This window comes from Mustela putorius, unplaced genomic scaffold (assembly GCF_011764305.1).
Source record: "Mustela putorius furo isolate JIRA1106 unplaced genomic scaffold, ASM1176430v1.1 tig00000198_pilon_pilon_pilon, whole genome shotgun sequence".
In the NCBI taxonomy this organism is placed as follows: Eukaryota; Metazoa; Chordata; class Mammalia; order Carnivora; family Mustelidae; genus Mustela; species Mustela putorius.
The window spans coordinates 9,278,401-9,284,324 of NW_025421311.1; the positions used below are offsets into that span (position 1 = coordinate 9,278,401).

At 44.0% G+C, this 5,924-nt stretch overlaps 1 pseudogene; it reads right to left on the reverse strand.

Annotated features, from left to right (window-relative positions):
• Positions 1–2,444: 2,444 nt before the first annotated feature.
• LOC101671714 lies at positions 2,445–2,878 on the reverse strand (annotated as a pseudogene).
• Positions 2,879–5,924: the final 3,046 nt, after the last annotated feature.

Sequence of the window (5,924 nt, forward strand, 5' to 3'; positions counted from 1 at the left end):
TGCCTTCGGCTCAGGTCATGATCCTGGAGTCCTCGGATGGAGTCCTACATCAGGCTCCCTACTTGGCAGAGAGTCTGCTTCTCCCTCTGACCTCTCTTCTCTTATGCTCTCTCTTTCTCTCTCTCATTTTCTTTCTCTTTCCCAAATAAATAAATAAAATCTTGAAAAAAAAAAAAATGGGCACAACTGACTGATCCACCCAGACACTCCACCCTATCCCACCCCAAATCTTTTCTTAAAAAAATGTCAGTCCTACTGGATTAAGGCCCACACTCATGACCTCACTTGATCTTAATTGCCATCTTAAAGACCATGTCTTCATTATAGTCATATTGTCTGAGGTACTGGGATTTAGATCTTCAACATAAGAATTTTAGGAAGACACAGTTTAGTTCATAACAGGGAGAGGAACAAGAGAAAGTAGCCAAGCTGAGAATCTTAAAGGGGTGGCATTTGGAGGTGAACACTCCCCAATCCTTAGGTTGTGGTAGTGGAAAGTTAAGGAGAGGAGCTATGATATATTTGGAGAGATCCTTCCAAGTGGAAGCTTCCCAGTAGCAGAGCAGAGAAGCCAACGTATGTGTAGGGTTGCCCTTAGCAGAGGCTTCTGGAATTCTCACCTACTCACAGCATCAGGGTTCTCTTCTTTTATCCCCTAATATGTCCTCACCTTCTTCAGTCACTCCTCAGACAGTGGTGTCCCTTCATTTTATGGTTCATCTAGGAGACAGGATATAGTTGAAAAGCAATGAACTTGGGTGTGTGACCCACCTAGTTTGAACTTCCTCTTCACTACTTACTTGACCTCATATGAATATATATGTATATATTCATGTTTAAAGATAACCATTTAAAAAACTACATGTAGCACATTATAGTGGTTGGGTCATTCTCAGCTAATACTTCTCTTTGTCCTTGTTAAAGAATCTATTGGAAATTTGAGGTGGAGGGATTTGTATTGCTTCAAATTCTGGTATCTGAAGTGAGTTGACCTGTAAACAGTTTGCCTGACAGCATAGTGACCAAGGGGATGGCTTTGGTGAAGTTTAATCCTTAAAGGGACATCTAGTCAACCCACCTTTAATAACTCTCTTTCTCTCTCTTTAGAAGACAATTTTGCATGGCTTTGAACCCAGAGTCCAACTTTGGGCACCTGGGTGGCTCTTATGGTTAAGTGACTGCCTTCGGCTCAGGTTGTGATCCTGGAGTCCTATCTTATTGGGCAGATCTGGATATAAAGCACCTCCTCTAACCCTTTAAGCCTTCATTACTCTTAAGACTATAATTAACATTTAACTTGAGTGCAATATTTCCATTACATCCACACCAAACTTCAGAAATGTGGCTGCATGGTCATTTTTTTGAACTTGGACACAGAAAAGCCTACATTTTCTACTTCAGAGAAGTGAATGGAAATTGAAACCTGGAGGTGGTTGGAGCCAGGAGTGAGGTGGGCATGGCTGTGTTCAAGGTGAGGTCTTGTGAGGACACCTTACCAAAGGGAGTTTGGGCTGTAGACAAGCAGAGGAGGCATTCCACACCCCAGCACACACACCCAGACTTGACTCTGTATGTGTGGAGTCATGAGCCCATGACAGTGCTTCTGTTTGGAGGACCTTTTGGCAGGCCTGGCTTCATGACATCCTCTTCATCCATAGTTTTGGAATAACAAAAGGTGAAAAAGTCCCTCAGAGCCTTTTCTCTCTCTCTCTCCCTCCCTTTTTTCCCCCCTTTCTCCTTGCCTCCCTTTCAGAGAATAACTTTATCTAGAGTCCTTCAATCCTGCAAATTCATGATGCTACTTTAAGAGGTTCTGGGTATCTGTTGGTTATCTCTTGTAATGTCTCTGTCCTGCTTAGCTTAGACAAGACATATGGAAGTAGTCATCTATTAGGCATTCCAGAATCTTAACACTTTTCAAAGGCACTTACTGGGTTTGGTCGCAGATGCTGTCAATGTCCCACCCATGCCTCCTGGCCCTCACCTGCCTCCTGGCCAGTCTTCTACTGCCAACACTTAAGATATTTTACCTGTAGGCTTTCTATGGCTACCAAAGCCTATTCTGCCTGCCATCACAGCTGGCTGGAAGTGTCTGGGAATGAGCACAGTCCCCAGCTTCCTCATCCTTCCCAGAGGACAGCTTGGAGGCACGTGTTCTACATTGACTGCAGCGCTCCCTAGGAGGGCTGAGCCCCAAGTGCTATAGTTGTAGCCTGTACATCACTTTACTGTTGTTTGTTTTCTTACCTCCCCAACCTCACTTCTCTCCTTCCCTACTAATGGTTCATAAGATTACTTCTAAAGGAAAACTATTTCTCTACTCTCTACACTTCAGACACCAAATATGTGGGAGATTTCTTCCCTTATCAACTAACTGCCCAACTCTCTGGACATCCAACTAGGTGTCCTAAAATTTTTTTTTTGTAGTTTTATAGTTTTATGAACACAAATATGATGTGCACAACAAGCTGTCTATTCATTTTCTTCACTGCGCAGCCTGGTGTTTTGATTGGTGACTCTGATTGCCAGCCGGGCTGCTCTTTCCACAATAGCTTTGCAGTTCTTGGAGGAGACATTGTGAGCAATCTCTGCACAGTAAGATTTGTTGCACATCAGCAGCACTTCAAGCTCCTTGACGTTGTGCACTGGAAACTTCCTGAAGCCACTGGGCAACATGTGCTTTGTCTTCTTGTTGCTCCTGTAACCAATGTTGGGCATCAAGATCTGGCCCTTGAATCTTCTGCGCACCCTATTGTCAATGCCTCTTGGCTTCCACCAGTTGCTTAATTTTGACATATTGGTCTGACTGGTGCCGGATGAACTTCTTGGTCCTCTTTTTAACGATCTTGGTCTTCCCCAACAGTCTGAGGACAGCCATGATGCCCAGTAACAGATGGCTGACCGGTGTCCTACAATTTAATTCAATTCTGGAGTGAGATTCAGACTTCACAGGTTTAAGGGCTCAATCCCATGAGACTGTCCTCACTGCAGATACTAGTTGCAAATAATGGGTCCCTGGGGAACCCACACTTCTGACTGGGCTATGAAGTCAGGTTCCCTATCCTCAGTTTAATTATTTGCTGGAATGGCTCACAAAACTCATGGAAACATTTACTTACATTTGCCCATTTATTATAAAGTGTATGATAAAGGATACAGGTGGATAGCCAAATGAAGAGGTACGTAGGGTAAAGTCCAGAAGGGTTCTGAGCACAGGAGTATCTGTTCCCATGGAGTTGGGGTATGCTCACCTCCTGGCACATGAATGTATTCATCAAATCGGGAGCTCTCTGAACCACATAGCTGAGGGACTTTTATGGAGACTTTATGTAGGCAAGATGGATTATTACCTCAATCTCCAGCCCTTCTCCCCTCCCCAGAGCATGGAGCATGGAGCTGAGAGTTCTAAACTGTCATGGCTTGGTCTTTCTGGTGACCAGCCCCCATTGTGCAGCTACCTAGGAGTCGACCAAGAGTCCTCTCATTAGAGCAAAAGATGCTTCTATAATCTAGGGAAGTCCAAGGGATTTAGGAGCTCTGTCTGTAAGATTCTTCTATCACCCCCATTACTCAGGAAATTAAAAGGTTTTAAAAGCTCTTTGTCAAGAACTGAAAGCAGAGACCAAATATATATTTCTTATTCAGTCACAACCTCCTGAATAAATGCTTGCCAAGATAGACTCTTGGGAGGCACTTGTGGTACTACCTGTGTCCTGGGGGCCACAAAGAGCATTAATCAAGGTCATAACTTCTGGAGCCTTGATTGTCCAGGGTTCTAAGTGTCAAGGTCACCATGCAGTAGTTGTGTGATGTTAGGCAAGTTATGTAACACTTTTTGTCTTGCTTTCCTCATTTATAAAATAAAGTAATAGTCATATCTCATAAGGTTGTTGTGAATGTTAAATGAAATCTCTCATGAAAAACACAGTAATGTCTGGCGCATAGTAAGCTTTTAGTATAATTACCACTGTTATCTCAACCAAGAGCACTACCCTTTCCATAGCTCTCCAATTCAGAAATCTCAAAGTTAATCTTAATGCCTCTCTCTCCTCCTGAAAGCCTCATGACCAAGTCTAGTCAAGCTTGTCCTATCAATATCTCTGAAGTTTGTCCAGTGCTCTCTGTACTCTGCCACTAGCTGAGCTCCCTGCTGGATCATTGTGACAGCCACCTAACTGGCCTCTTCACCTCCAAGAGTGACCTGTAATTGCCTGTTTCCTACGTTGAAGCCTAGAGGTGCTTTCTGAAAAGCCATAATCTGTATGCCACATGCTTACCTAAACCTGCTCAGAGAACCCCTGTTTTTCTCCGGAGAAAATCCAAGCTCTTGCCCTTGGCATGAAGGACCCTACAAACCCCCTCCATGACCTTACCTCTTCCAGTCCTTCAACCTGACCTTTACTTGTTCTGCCTTGTACAGTACAACCAGTCTCGTTAAACTGCCTCTTGCTTTCAGCATACACCACATGGTTTCACACATTTGTACTTTGCTCATTTGGTTGTGCTACCTGAAATACCTTTTACATCTTTCTTCATCTGGATACAATTTATTTTATTTTCTGAATTCAGTTCAGATGTCTCCTCCTTCAGGAAGCCTTCCTGGATGCCCAGGCTCAGCCTAGTGATCCTCTTCTTTATTCCTTCTTGTATTCATATGCAAGTATATACATCTTGTATACTCTAAAATCACCACATTCTACTCTATAGAAATATTAACTACTTGTTTCTTTAGTTAGATGGCAAGATCTCTTAAGACAGAATCTGAATCTAATTCATTTTTGTATCTCCAGAATCCAGCACAGTACTTGGCACATAATCTGTGTTTCATATATTTTTGTTGAAGTGAACTGATATGCAAGGAGACACAAAAGCTTGCAGAGAAGGCAATATACAGACTGGGGTTTAAAAGTGGCTGTTAAAATGGGACAGACCAAGCCTCCCTGTCTAGTGCAGTGAGCTCAAAGACAAGTATTCATTCTCTCCTTCAGCAGCCTTCCCATCCCCCATCCCTGTAAGGTTCCAATTTGGCCCAAAGCAGTCTCTGGTTCACAGTGTCCTTCTGTTGTTCTTCATGCTGCAGAGATATTTTCTGTCACCTTGTTGTCAGGCCCAGGAAGCTCTGCCTGGCCCTCAGAGGTCAGTGACAGTTAAGGGGCCTGCAGTAGACAAACAGACCCTCTGTGGGCTGGGGCCTGCAGGAGAGTATTTGGAGAGAAACATGAGAAACCCAGATTAGGCTTGTCTCTCTGCCTGCTGAGCTCGATGTTTATTGTTCTAGCCTCAGTGTTTGGAAATGTCAGGCTCAGGCTGACTTTTCACTCCTCTGGCTTCACCACAGGGTTCAGAAAGGCACAGTGCCCACAGGGGAGGTTTTGGAAGAGCTTCCTTTCTCTGACTGTCTCTGCAGTTTTGGGATACCACAAGTTGTTTGTGTTTCTGGTTTCTGAATGTTTCCATGGGGCCATCTGGAGGGGAAGTTCAGTGTCTGATTGACAAGGCTGTTGGGGCAGAAGGAGGGTCATGGGTGCCCCACATGCGCTGGCAGCATCTGGGCTGGCTGGCTGGCCAGCTAGTCCAATAGAGGGAACAAGTTTGCCCTATGTCAAGGGTGGTTGTGACCTTTTGTTTTAGTATTTCTCACAGCTAGTCCCCTTTCCTCATTTGGGGCTTTAGTTTAGAATCTTGAATTTTGGTACTTTGGTTTCTTACTCATTTTTTCCCCCAAGAATGTTTATTGGGAGCCCATATGTGGGGAGGTAATGAGGAGATAAATTATGGTCTTTCCCTCAGAGTTCATAGTTCATTTGGGAAGAGAAATAGAAAAATAGTGATGAGAGGTCACTGCTCTAACAGAGCTAGTACAAGTTTCCTTGAGAGCATGGAGGAGAGAGTGAGGGACTGTGCGTGTCAAGACAAGGGAGACG